At 36.7% G+C, this 13,317-nt stretch overlaps 1 long non-coding RNA gene across 3 annotated transcripts; it reads left to right on the forward strand.

Moving 5' to 3' along the window:
• The first annotated feature begins 3,822 nt into the window (after window positions 1–3,822).
• Window positions 3,823–13,117, forward strand: LOC149776668 (uncharacterized). 3 transcript variants are annotated; one of them, XR_016416242.1, is made up of 6 exons: window positions 3,825–3,942; window positions 9,793–9,884; window positions 10,860–10,955; window positions 12,097–12,144; window positions 12,378–12,473; window positions 12,991–13,117. It is a non-coding gene; the product is annotated as an uncharacterized LOC149776668 (long non-coding RNA). The 3 variants fall into 3 exon arrangements; XR_016416244.1 differs by lacking the exon at window positions 9,793–9,884 and having other exon boundaries at window positions 3,823–3,942; XR_016416243.1 differs by lacking the exon at window positions 12,097–12,144.
• Window positions 13,118–13,317: the final 200 nt, after the last annotated feature.

The following is a 13,317-nucleotide window of genomic DNA, read 5'->3' on the forward strand; positions in this document are numbered from 1 at the left end:
AATAAGAAAATGACCACACAAGATTTATAAGTGAGTAGTTTTTCAAGATTGATGATTATACGGTAAATCACTTTCACTAATCAGCTCCCAAATGTAATCTACCGTCATGTACTCACTATACTGTCCTTGGTAGCGGAGTTCAAAGTCCAGTATATCCTGGTGAAGCGCTCGCCTTGCTCCTCCGAGTACGCTGCCATATTCTCCTTGAATTTATCAAGATGAGCATTAAGGATATGGACTTTGAGGGACATATTGCAACCAATTGTGCCGTAGCTCTTCACTAGAGTCTCAAACAGCTCACCATAGTTTTCGGCCTTGTGATTGTTCAGGAAGCTCCCAACCACTGCGACAAAGCTGTTCCAAACCGCTTTCTCCTTACTAGTGAGCTTCTTGGACAATTCATTGCACTCCAGGATCTTCTTTATCTGTGGTTCGACAAAGACACCGGCTTTGATCTTTGCCTCAGTTAGCTTAGGGATGAATTACTGAAGGTACTTGAAGCTTGCCGACTCGTTATCTAGAGCTCTGAGAACATTATTTCATAAGGTCCAATTTGATGTACAGTGGTGGCATTAGCACCTTACGGGGGTCCACCAGTGGCTCCCAATTGGCGGTGTTCCTCCCCACAGATAACTTGGTCCACTGTGGATAGTCCCGCCTGTGGTAGTGCGCCTTGGTGCCCTTGCTGTCCCAAAGACAAAGATAAACCGCCTTGGAGACCCACCAGGAATGCTACCATTTTGAAGTCTTCTATGACCTCCCAGCCGTACTCGTCATACTTCAAGGAGTGCAGCAAGGTCTCAATGCTGTTGTAATCCTTTTTGAGGTGCAGCGAGTGAGCCGAGGGAAGAGATGTGTACTTGTTCCCATTATGGAGCAACACGGCTTTTTGAGGCTCCTAGATGAGCTGTCAATGAAGAGGCGCCACTCATTCTGGTTACAGGCGATTCTGATTGCTTCGAACAGACTGGTCACATTGTGGCAGAAGCAGAGCCCATCTTGACGAGTGAAGAAGTTGAAAAAGGCTTGGTGACGCTTTCTCTGATATGCGACTTGCACACTTTCATTTAACAAGTTCCAATGCTTGAGCCTAGACGTCAAAAGCTCGGCATTGGACTTGGTGAGACCAAGATCTCTGATCAAGTCGTTGAGGTCTTTTTGGTTGGTGTAGTATGGGTATATCTCCTCAGCTCCACCTCTGAAATGGTCATCTGGATCTACAACGCCGTCCTCGCTCTCTGACTTGCTGATCTCTTCTCCGGAGGAGTGGGTCGGCCAGCTCAGGGCAGTGTGGTACCGGGGCGATAAATGAAGGAAGGTCCGGATACGTGACAGCAGGTGCATTCTTGCCAGTTTAACGTTTGGAACGGTCCACCATGCAGAAGTAGCAGTTGCTCGAGTGGTCCGAGGGTTCCCGCCAAACATTTTTCATATATGACATATTTCTTTCAATAACACTGACAATTGTAAAACATTTTAAAATTAAACACTTTTAGAATTTTAAAAATTGTAACAAATTTTATAGCAAAATTCCGAGCAACAATTGTCCGTCTTACTTTCCAGAGTTTCTTGCTGTGCTCGCAGATGAAATGAGGTGCCCAGAGATTGTCTTGATCTCCGACAGGCATACCGAAATATGCCTTGTAGGCTTCACGCATCTAAGCAGATCCTTTCACGTTGTTTATTTTTGTGTATTTTGTTAAGCCTTGGGCAGAATTAAAAAAAATGAGCATATAATAAAATGGTTACTGCATTTGTATGGGAAAATATGAACTCGTTTTGTCGGATGGATATACTTCACTCCCAAGTTCGTGCAGTATTCCATCCGAAAAACTTGTTCATGTTTTTCCATACAAATGCAGTAACCTATAACTACCTAGGAACAAAAAAATTGTTGCACGGTGTTAGTCCCTTTAACTGCCTCTTGTCTTGTTCTATCTGTCTGCACATCCCAATGACAGTCTGATTCGGACGTTAATTCATTTGATGTTGCATAAATCAAATTTACGTGGACACACACACACACACACACACACATATATATATATATATATATATATATATATATATATATATATATATATATATATATATATATATATATATATATATATATATATATATATATATTCAAGGCTTTCGTACAATTTTCTCGTTTTATACTTATTAAAAATATCGTAAGCGTAATTACTCAGAAAATAGCATGAAGTACACAGTTTTAAATTTTCATAGATATTTTAATGCTCATATGTAATTGACCCGATTCGAGTTTTATTGCAAGTTCCTTCACACGTAATTTACCAGTTGCAAGGTTCTTCGCATTTTTTTTGGGGGGGGGGGGCGGGGGTTGATGCGTTTTGGAACTAGTATGGATTAGACTTTACTTTGGTTGCAACATTTGGTACAATTGTACCTAAATATAAGTTTGGTATGAGTGTTTTCACGCATGACGTGATGAAATTTGTATAACTTTTAGCTGAGTATTGACAGATGCATCCGATTATCAGACCAATGTAAGTAAAAATTTGCGTTGACAGTGGGGGCATTAGTGTTTTACGAACAAAAAATCTAGTTTTATTAGTCTTAATAGCTATTACAAGTACATTAAATAGTTTAATTTTATTTGGTACATTACATCACAACATGACAAGTATATTAAATAGTTTAGTTTTATTTGGTGCATTACATCACAACATGACAAGTAAATTAAATAGTTTAGTTTTATTTGGTGCATTACATCACAACATGACAAGTAAATTAAATAGCTTAGTTTTATTTGGTGCATTACATCACAACATGACACGTAAATTAAATAGTTTAGTTTTATTTGGTGCATTACATCACAACATGACAAGTACATTAAATGGCTTAGTTTTATTTGGTGCATTACATCACAACATGACACGTAAATTAAATAGTTTAGTTTTAACTGGTGCATTACATCACACCATGACAAGTAAATGAAATAGTTTAGTTTTATTTGGTGCATTACATCACAACATGACACGTAAATTAAATAGTTTAGTTTTATTTGGTGCATTACATCACAACATGACAAGTACATTAAATGGTTTAGTTTTATTTGGTGCATTACATCACAACATGACACGTAAATTAAATAGTTTAATTTTATTTGGTGCATTACATTACAACATGACAAGTATATTAAATGGTTTAGTTTTATTTGGTGCATTACATCACAACCTGACACGTAAATTAAATAGTTTAGTTTTAATTGGTGCATTACATCACAACATGACAAGTAAATTAAATAGTTAAATTTTTTTGGTGCATTATATCACGTCATGACACATGGATTATTCATTGAAGAGGCATTTCGAGTAAAGTGCCGTGCCTAAGGAAACACCACATTAGCTGACACATACAGGTCTGATTATAAAATTCGAAAACTCCCCTTTTCGGTAACCACTGTTTAAATGCCATCTCCTTTAAAATGTCTTCTTTTGGTTATAAATAACGAGTACTTATTTCAATGTGGTAAGCATCGACCTATTTTAAGCCTTTTCTTTATTATTAAGCACCGTATAATATGCTCTTAAAAGAACCGTGTAGGCGAGACAAATTATTGAACGAATTAGACTTCGCTCAAAGATATGTACATATGCGTAACGTATTTTTCAAAATCTCGACAATTGCAAAAAAGATTTACCTCCAATGTTTTGCGTGCAGTAGCAGATCTTAAAACCTAGTGTCGTGTCCTTGGCATCACCTCTGTCTTTAATATGTCGCTGATTCAGAGATTCGTTGACGTCACATTTTTACGTCTTTTGCGTTGACAACGACAGCGTCACTAAGAAATTTCTGTGCGTTATCTTGGAGTTCAAGATACGTCAGCTTGTATGCCATTAAACCTCTTAAACGTCTGCCGTTATAACATTTATATACTTTAGCATTCTTCCAGATTGACATTGGGCGGTTGAGGTAAGTAACGATAAGTTGAAAATGACGGTTTTCGACACAATTTCTTGTACATTTAACCACTTATGCAACAACACAAGAAAGAAGCAATATGTACCTGGAATTTTAGAGGGGCTTATCATGCCATAATTCCATTGTATTGGGGCTTATTAGGCCATAATTCCATTGTATGTGGGTTTATTATGCCATAATTCCATTGTATGGGGTCTTATTAGGCCATAATTTCATTGTATGGGGGCTTATTAGGCCATAATTTCCATTGTATGGGGGCTTATGAGGTCATAGTTCCATTTTATGGGGGCTTATTAGGCCATAATTCCATTGTATGGGGGCTTATTAGGCCATAATTCCATTATGTAGGGGTTAATGAGGACATAATTCCATTGTATGGGGGCTTACGAGGTCATAGTTCCATTTTATGGGGGCTTAATAGGCCATAATTCCTAATGGGCCATAATTCCATTGTATGGGGGCTTATGAGGTCATAGTTCCATTTTAATGGGGGCTTATTAGGCCATAATTCCATTGTGTGGGGGCTAAGAGGCCATATTTACATAGTCAAAACATAGACATATATTTAAAAGAGAGTTGGCTTGCTGTACATGGAACACTTCTCACAGTAGCAAATGTATCATTACCGCTCTTTGACGAGGGCTACCGATGCCACCCTGTTATAGATGACATTTTCGTACTTTAAAGTTTTATGATCTCAACATCTATTTGAATAAAATGCCTTAGTATAGGTTACCACAAATGAATATCAATTTAGTTAATATGTTGTGTCTTCTGTGTAAATCTATTGCGATTGTTCTTGTAATGTTACAGTGGGTAACAACTCATGTGATCTATGTATGTATGTATGTATGTAGAAAGAAAATGTTCATTTTTACAGCTTGTTTTAATTGTACAAAATTTAAGGTGACCGCCATCACATACAGAAAGCTCCAAGGTTAGTATCGTTGTGGTATGGGTATAAGTTTTCTCCCTTGATCATGCTTATCTCCACCGACTGTCGCTTATAAACTCTTTCATTCCATAGACTAAAATATTTGAACGTTTTGTTCGTTATTGAAACTTCATTTTAAAAGAGTTAGCGAGTGTTAGGTTGTTTTTATAGTGTTTTCCTCATATATTATTTGATAATATGTTTCTTGCAGAGACAAAATGTAAGTAAATTTATTAGGGGTTTGTAGCATACATGCGGCTCTTGCAAGCAATGCTTAAGTGTACTGGTTCCCACAATAACCATACATACGACCCTTTCAAGCTATCACTAATTATACTGGTTCCCATCATAATCATTCATATGATGCTTACAAGTACTCACTAAGTATATTGGTTCCCGCTATAATCATACATACGACGTTTGCAACCTATCGTTAATTATACTGGTTTCCACTATAAAGGTACATATGACGCTTGCAAGATATCGTTAATTATAATGTTTCCCACTATAACCATAGGGCCCCGAGTAGCCGAGTGGTCTAAAGCACTCTCCGTATGGATCACTCCCATCTCACCTCTGCCTGCGTGGATTCGAGTCTCGGATTCAGCCAATGTCGGTATGTGAGAAAGCTTGCCAGTAGCTTCTCGTGGGTCGGTGGCTCATTCCGAGGTTTTCCCAAGTTCTTCCTCCACCATTAATACTGGCTGCCATGTACAGCATATCGTGTGCTGAAAAATGGCGTCAAACACAACAACAACAACAACTATAACTGTACAACCGACGCTTGCAAGCTATCATTAAGTGCACTGGTTCCCACTATAATCACACTTACGACACTTGCAAGCTATCGTTAACTATAATGATTACCGCTATAATCATACATACGACACTTTGCAAGTTATCGTTAAGTATACTGGTTTCCACTATAATCGTACATACGACGCTTGCAAGCTATCAATAAGTATACTGGTGCCCACTATAATCGTACATACGACGCTCCCAAGCGATCATTAAGTATATTGATCCCCACTATAATCATATATACGACGCTTGCAAGCTATCATGAAGTATACTAGTTGCCACTGTAATGATATATACGACGCTTGCAAGCTATCATAAAGTATGCTTGTTCCCACTTTAATCATACATTCGACGCTTGCAAGTTATCACTAAGTACATTGGTTCCCACAATAATCATGCATACGACGCTTTCAAGCTATCAGTAAGTATACTGTTTTGTGATTTTTCCTGCAACCTGACACAAATTGCGGTATCTTCCCTCCCAAAACCAAATTTTCCAATCAGAAAATTGTAGAAATTTACAATTTGACAACGCAATTTTAAAAGCAATAATTTGCAAGCATTTATCAAAACGAACATTACACATGCAATATATTTGTCTGTCCGTTTGTCTTTCTTTTATATTATCAACCTTTTCTTTATATTTCAAATTTCATTTCATTTGCCCTTATCTTCTTTTACTTCTTATCTGTATGTTTAGGTTTCAATCTCTCTGCTCGTCTCTTTTTCTGTTATATATATATATATATATATATATATATATATATATATATATATATATATATATATATATATATATATATATATATATATATATATCATGGCTATGAGGTCTGACTGTATATATACCTGTCTTTTCAATTTTATGTTTATTTTTCTGCATGTTGGATGATCTGAATAGCTGAAAATATACACAAAAATCTCGCCCTGATGCAGACGGACAAATCTAACCCAAGAAGTCGATCAAGTCTAATATTAGTTAGGACGAAAACATGTACAAGCAATCAAGAGTTCAGCTTGACAATGAGTTTCAGTTTTCGCAATGGGAACACGGATGAGCTGGTTATTAACGATGACGAAAGTTGGCTATCGTCAACTAAGTGTATCACCGCTTGCTTGGGAAAGTTAAACATTATTCATGCAAGCGCATGCAGCGCTACAGTAACACACTGGGCCATCCAACCGAGTTTGCAATGGAAGAGTAGCATAAAAACAGTGGCTGTCGTCCACCGTACCGGTTTAAATAATTAAGAAATGCACCTAGTGGTGCTTTTCCATATGAATCAAAATACAAAAGATGTCGAGGTTTCACCATATATGTAACCCAATGAATGCAAGACCCTGTTGTCAAATCCAGATTAACATGTACGTATCACGATCGATGCAAGTTCATTTTGCATAAAGACAGCACGAAAATTCTTGACTGATTTTTTCCATCGAGATTGAATCAAAATTGCATAACGAAGTGACCATCTGCGTGTTGTATCGGGTAATAAAAGACCGCTTCCCGTTTACATTCGTCTATTTATTCCTGGTAATCGAAGGACATTTCATTACTGAACCTTCCAAATTCACCATCAAAAGCCGTGTTGACAGCCATTCCGGACGCTGCCCCATGATCTCCTAACGCGGCCGCTTTTGCAAGCCGCTGCTGCTAACGACGCTGGAATCGCTTCAAGGAATGGAAATGTACCACCATTCGCTTGTAATTGCATCAATTTTGATTTAAATCAAGTTAATACCACTGCGGTAGTGTTGTGTTTGGTCGCATTCAGTTGAGTTTTGTTGCATTTTTTATTTTCCCCATCTGTTTTGTAATAAGGCCGAACTTTTCTTTTATAGGAAATTATTATTTATAGGCGTATTATGAATTTTCAAAAAAGTTCTATAATGACCCTCATTCGACCACCCATACCCTCCCACAATGATGTCATTTATGAACAATCGCTGACAAATCGATGTGGCCGGCCTCATTAATGACTTCAGGTGTCTTGTTAACAACATGAAATGATTCTACGGGTGTTTTAAATCATCCGTCTAGTCATTAGGGTTACACAGTCCACCACGTGAGAGAGCGCGCGCGCGCGTGTGTGTGTGTGTGTGTGTGTGATTTTGATTTTTAACGTATCTTTTTTGTAAACTCCAATTTTGGTTTTTGAAAAAGCCCACCAATGCAGATATTACGGGACTCGAATGCTGGATCAACAATACGCCCTAGATGATTATCTTGTTCAAGCAAAGGTCGACTCGAATAAGTTTCCGAAGATTCTTCACTGACTTTCCAATTACAAATTTGGTCATGAGTTGACAGAAAACTTTTTGAAACTCATTCATGGCATTGGTGCACAGATCTACATTCCTTGGTATATACGATGTCATCTATGCTTGTTGGCGAAATCCAAACACTTGATGGACTTTACTTACACCCATTCCCAATCGCAAATTTAATTTCAGATTTCATTCGTGTAATACATAATTGTTTGTATTCTTGCGATTTGGATCAAGCTTGATTCACTCAGCAAATTTTACGTAAGAATTCATTGATGATTGTGCCCTGATAAGGTGATAACCATCAACCAGGTACTGACAAACCGTGTGGCTCTAAGGGATATTCTTAATAAGTCTGGTGAAGTTGTTCAGGGTATTCTAGATCTACTTTAAAGAAATCTTCGTGGTCTCTGTTGATGTTACATTCATGAACATGTCATTTTATGTCAATATGTTCTGGGCCAACCCACGAAAATCCACAAGCTGGTAACGTTCGCATGATTTGCTCATCCCTACAAGTTATTGGGTTAAGATTCATGACTTAGGAACAGTGGTGTCATACCCGTCTAAGTTTGGTTTGTTTGCGCTCGCATGTCGAGAAATCGCCGTATATATTCCTCCATGAATTCAGAGTTCAGAAAAGAGATATTGATAATATCGGGAATTCCATCTCGATTTTGGTGTTTGACAACAACATATCCCAAGTCATACCCGGTGAAGAGGTTTTATATGCGAGATCTAGCTTGTATATGTGCATGACAGTGTTAAACAAATACATAAGCCAATAACAACTCATTAATGAGCATGTACAGATAGCGATGTTTTCGGCATCCGAAAGCCAGTCAAACTTTGTTTGCCTCATCGCAATCCTTGGCTGAAATGACTTCATGCGACAGCGACCAATAAAACCTTTCAATAGGTAGCAAGAGATCTTCAGCAGATTTGTCCCAATCTCTCGTGTACTCGTATTGACACATTTTCTTGTTAACAGGCCGGTGTTGTTGGCGCAATATTGACTAGTGATTTTGAAGTTTTCAATGACAAATTTAGAAAATATAAAGAATCGATGAACTGAACTTGTCAAAGTTTAAACGTCAAGTTTCTCATTTTGTTTGGATGGCACTTGACCGGGCTTTTGACTATCATGTGATTGCTGCATTACTAAATGATCATCAGACCAATGCAAACTTTGAAGTACTACATAAATTTTTGTTTTGTTTGGGTAAGTTTACAATTGTAGATTGCATTAGATGTGCTGCTCCATACGCGTCATTGATGTCATAGACATGACTAACTTTGGAACCGGAACTTCCATTTTAATTGGTGTAAGTAAAAGCTTCTTCGCAGATCCAGCAATAAGTGGCTGCGGTATGCTCGCAGATGTTTTAATTAGTCATAATCATGTCTGGGGGTGAATAGAGCTGTTGCCGAATGCATTTCGCTGGATGTAAAGTGTGCACAGAATACGTGTTCGTGCGAGCTTGCTGTGTTAGTAAAGCTGCCGGGCAAGAGCCAATCATATCGCTCAGGTGTTTGACTGTCGGTATGTAACTCGATCCACGAAACGGTTGATATGGGGAAATGTGCACTTCAGCTTTGAACATTGGTCAAAAGTCCATCCTGATGTTGTTATTGCTCCTAATAACATCGTTACCAAGTTATGATTAACGTGTTAGACATTGTATTGTCGCTGATTAGAACGTCCTTCTTGTAACAAATTTTTAAATATGGTATTGAAATATATTTTCATGAAAAATTTCAACATGACATGTGCATAAGTCTTATCTGCAATAGACTATTTGTTTAATATTACTGACTTATGACTTTTTTCTCCCTAGTGAGACGAGTAATTAAGTACGAGGATTGCTTCAGTGTAAGAGTAGAGAAAAAGATTTAGAAGAGATGATGCATTCTGTTGTAAAGACTGACGGTAGGTTTTGAGAAGAAACTATTTAGCTTCATAGTGTTTGATTTGTTTGTGAGTTGTTTTGGTGAGATAGGGAATCGTGAAACTGGCAGCAAAAACGTAAACATAGCAAGTGTGTGGAAAAAAGTGTTTAGATTGTTGAGATTTCGAATAATAATAATTTATTTCAATTTTTGTTAGTTATATTTATTTTGCGTTTCCCTTTTCTTTCCGGGTCCTTGGGGTGGGGGACCAGATAGTAGGCTCATACATTACAAACAATTTATAGGTAGAGATCTGAGCTAGGCAATCAAAATTAGTGTATTAGTGTAAGGGTATCAGTACATGGGTAGGTACTCTAACATCTAATTCTAAGATTTTAAGACTTTATGTTGAGTATAATGAAGATTTGGCACATATTCTACTAAAACGAGACAGATAATAGCACATTACATTATATATGTACATATATATATATATACTTTACGGAGATTTGAACCCGGGTCCGGCGGAATAAGGCACTCATCGCCTTGCCTGTAATCACTGATCCCCATACCATATCTATCATGCACACATCATCAAACAATGATGTTACAAATTCAGTGGTATAGGTATCCATGCATAGCATACCCAGCCACATGTCGACCAAGTAAGTAGTTCTCATCCTTGCACAGTCATTTCATATTCCTAACACAGAAATAAACGTATATATAAATAATTATAAAAGATTCCAAATCTATACACTAAACAGAACGGAAAGTGCTCTCCAGGGATTCTACAGGAGAATGTCTGATAAATACGTTCCATTTATGATATAGTTACGAATAAGAAACGTTATATATGTTAGAGAATTTCAACTCGTACTTTACAGAGTTTCGAACCTGGGTCAGCGGGTATATTCATTTTATGAATTGAGATCAAATTTGTTTTCGCCAACATTAACTAATTAATTAACAAACCCAAGGCGTAACGAGCTAAACGTACCCTTACGATATATAGATGACGTCAGCGAAGGTACCGAGGTCAGCATTACAAAAGAGGATTTGACTCAGAAGGACAGCATGGAGCAGATTTTGGACTCCGTATGGATACCAGGTTTGTGAAATATTAACCTACAGTCCATGGCCCCAACCACATACATTGTTGATAGTTATAATTCTCAAGAGGCAAAGAAAGGCACTCAATGTCACACAAGCTATACGTACGTATACGGAACACACTTGTTCATTTCCAGCTCAAGTTAAACAGTTTGAACTTGAGGTAATCATACAAATTAAAGCTTCCCGACCTGGGCGTTTTGACTTAATACATCATCACTCTGTTATTATACATCCTCATAATGGGATATAGATTCTGAAAACAAAGTTGACGATGTTTCGCGCATCTATGAAATACATGCACGTTAAATTTGTAACTCAATCTTATCAATTTCTAAATGTGTACGATGAAAAATATCATTCAGGTCTTGTTCTAACATTAGTCGGAAAAGGCTGAAGATTTCTGAGTGATAAACTAAGGTCGCTCAAGGTCAGCACAATCTGGACTTAATGTTAAACAACTGACTTAATTCTCAGAAAGAGTTGCAATAAACAAATTCCTAAGGACGCAACAAACAGATTCTTATGGACGCAATAAACAAATTCTTAAGGACGTAATACACAATATCCAGATCAGATAAAATATAATGTTATTTTGTTTAAATCTTCACATTATAGTATGCACATCATGTTATGGCGGTTGATGTATGGGGTAATGACAGCATGATTTAGCTGTTGTACATTTAAGTTGGTTTGTTTTTTACTTTTGCAGCTGAAAATGATTCAGCTGGTAAATGGGGTCCAAAAATATCTTTTTACTATATTTTATTATTTCAATACATAATCAGCTTGCTATGGCCATAATGAATTATTCTTATATTGGTTGACTGATGCCACGCAGGCAATGATTGGTTGGTTTCTTGTCTATAAATACGATATGGTTTAATGTACTCGATGAAGAAGATGAAATGTTTGGGGTGTCATAAGCTGATTTTCTGGCTGAATAACACCAGAAACATATACAACAGTTGAACCAGAAATTTGTAAAAGCACAAATCACGTGTGTATTAAGTGCATGTCTCGTTCATTAAATAAATGACTTTATTATATTATCAATTAAATTTGACATACAATTAACTATAGCATGTATTTACACACTAATAATATAAGACACAACTTTGAACGTCAACTTTTTTCAGATGATCCAGAAGATGAGCAAATATGTTCGGACGTCATGCATAATCCAGGTAAAGCATGACAGGTAATTCTTCTCTTAATGATATAAGGACGTTTTGAAATAATTTTATCGCAATTTTGTTGTTTTTTGTAAACTATGTCCAGTTGTAAAATGTTAATGGACTTCCACATGAATCATACATATATACATCGGCAAAATATGTGTTTACTGTATAAATTGCACATTCACTTAAGGAAAGGTATGAGACAACTTATTATAAATCAAGTTTTAATTTATTCACAGATGCCATAGTTAATGAAGAGGAAGTGGAGAAAGAAAAGCTCAAGTCTGGCATTTTAGAGTTTAAAAATGATTTTTACACTCTGTATTGGCCCGACGGTAAGCCCCATTATCATAAACATGTCAAGTTTGTTTTCGATTACTTAGCTCTATCCCCCCCCCAAAAAAAAGGCAAATTTGAAAAAATGCAATTACTTAAGCACCTCCCAAAAGTTTTATTTTGATAAACTAAACGTTATGATTTAAAGCATTTTGTTAGGAAAACAAAATTAGTATTGCAAACTATAGCTTGCGAAAGTGAACTAGAATAAGCGATCACATCTATATTATTTTCGTTGCCTTCGTAACAAAGACGAAGTCACGCATAGGCTTGTGTTACTATATTTTATAGATTTTATAGCGTAGTTTGGCTGGAGGCATTTTCAGTGATGTTGTAGAAGAAAACATATCCTTCGAAACTTATTACAGAACTATTAATGCTATATTATGCAGGAAGGAGGTTAGAAAAGTAATCTCAACTTAAATGCTTCTTATTTTATTTCAAGTATTTCTTAGCTTAAAGGAACACCCACCACTATCGATACTACTCATACACATATTTCCATTTTCCTTTCAGAAGATGACCATTTAGACTGGCAGTGAAAGGCAAGAAGAAAAAATATTGATCGTGTATTTATGTTTTTATTGGTTATACACATTTTGTAGCTTGTTTGGTTGGTAATATTTTCCGCAATAAAAGAATCATCTGAGCTCTAGCTATCATCTTGTGTGTTGTTGCTAGATTTTGTATTCGTGTTCAACCTTTGTCGAGGTATCACAAAAATTCTCGAACTGCTATGAGTTTAAACTATGCCATACAGTTCTAGAACTACTGTTATTAGTAAAATCTATGGACATAAATTGCAGATTGCATATATTAAATTTTGTGTGTATGTTTTGCCAT

Source organism: Sinohyriopsis cumingii, chromosome 18, assembly GCF_028554795.1.
Source record: "Sinohyriopsis cumingii isolate HCF-2022 chromosome 18, ASM2855479v2, whole genome shotgun sequence".
NCBI classification, from domain to species: domain Eukaryota; kingdom Metazoa; phylum Mollusca; class Bivalvia; order Unionida; family Unionidae; genus Sinohyriopsis; species Sinohyriopsis cumingii.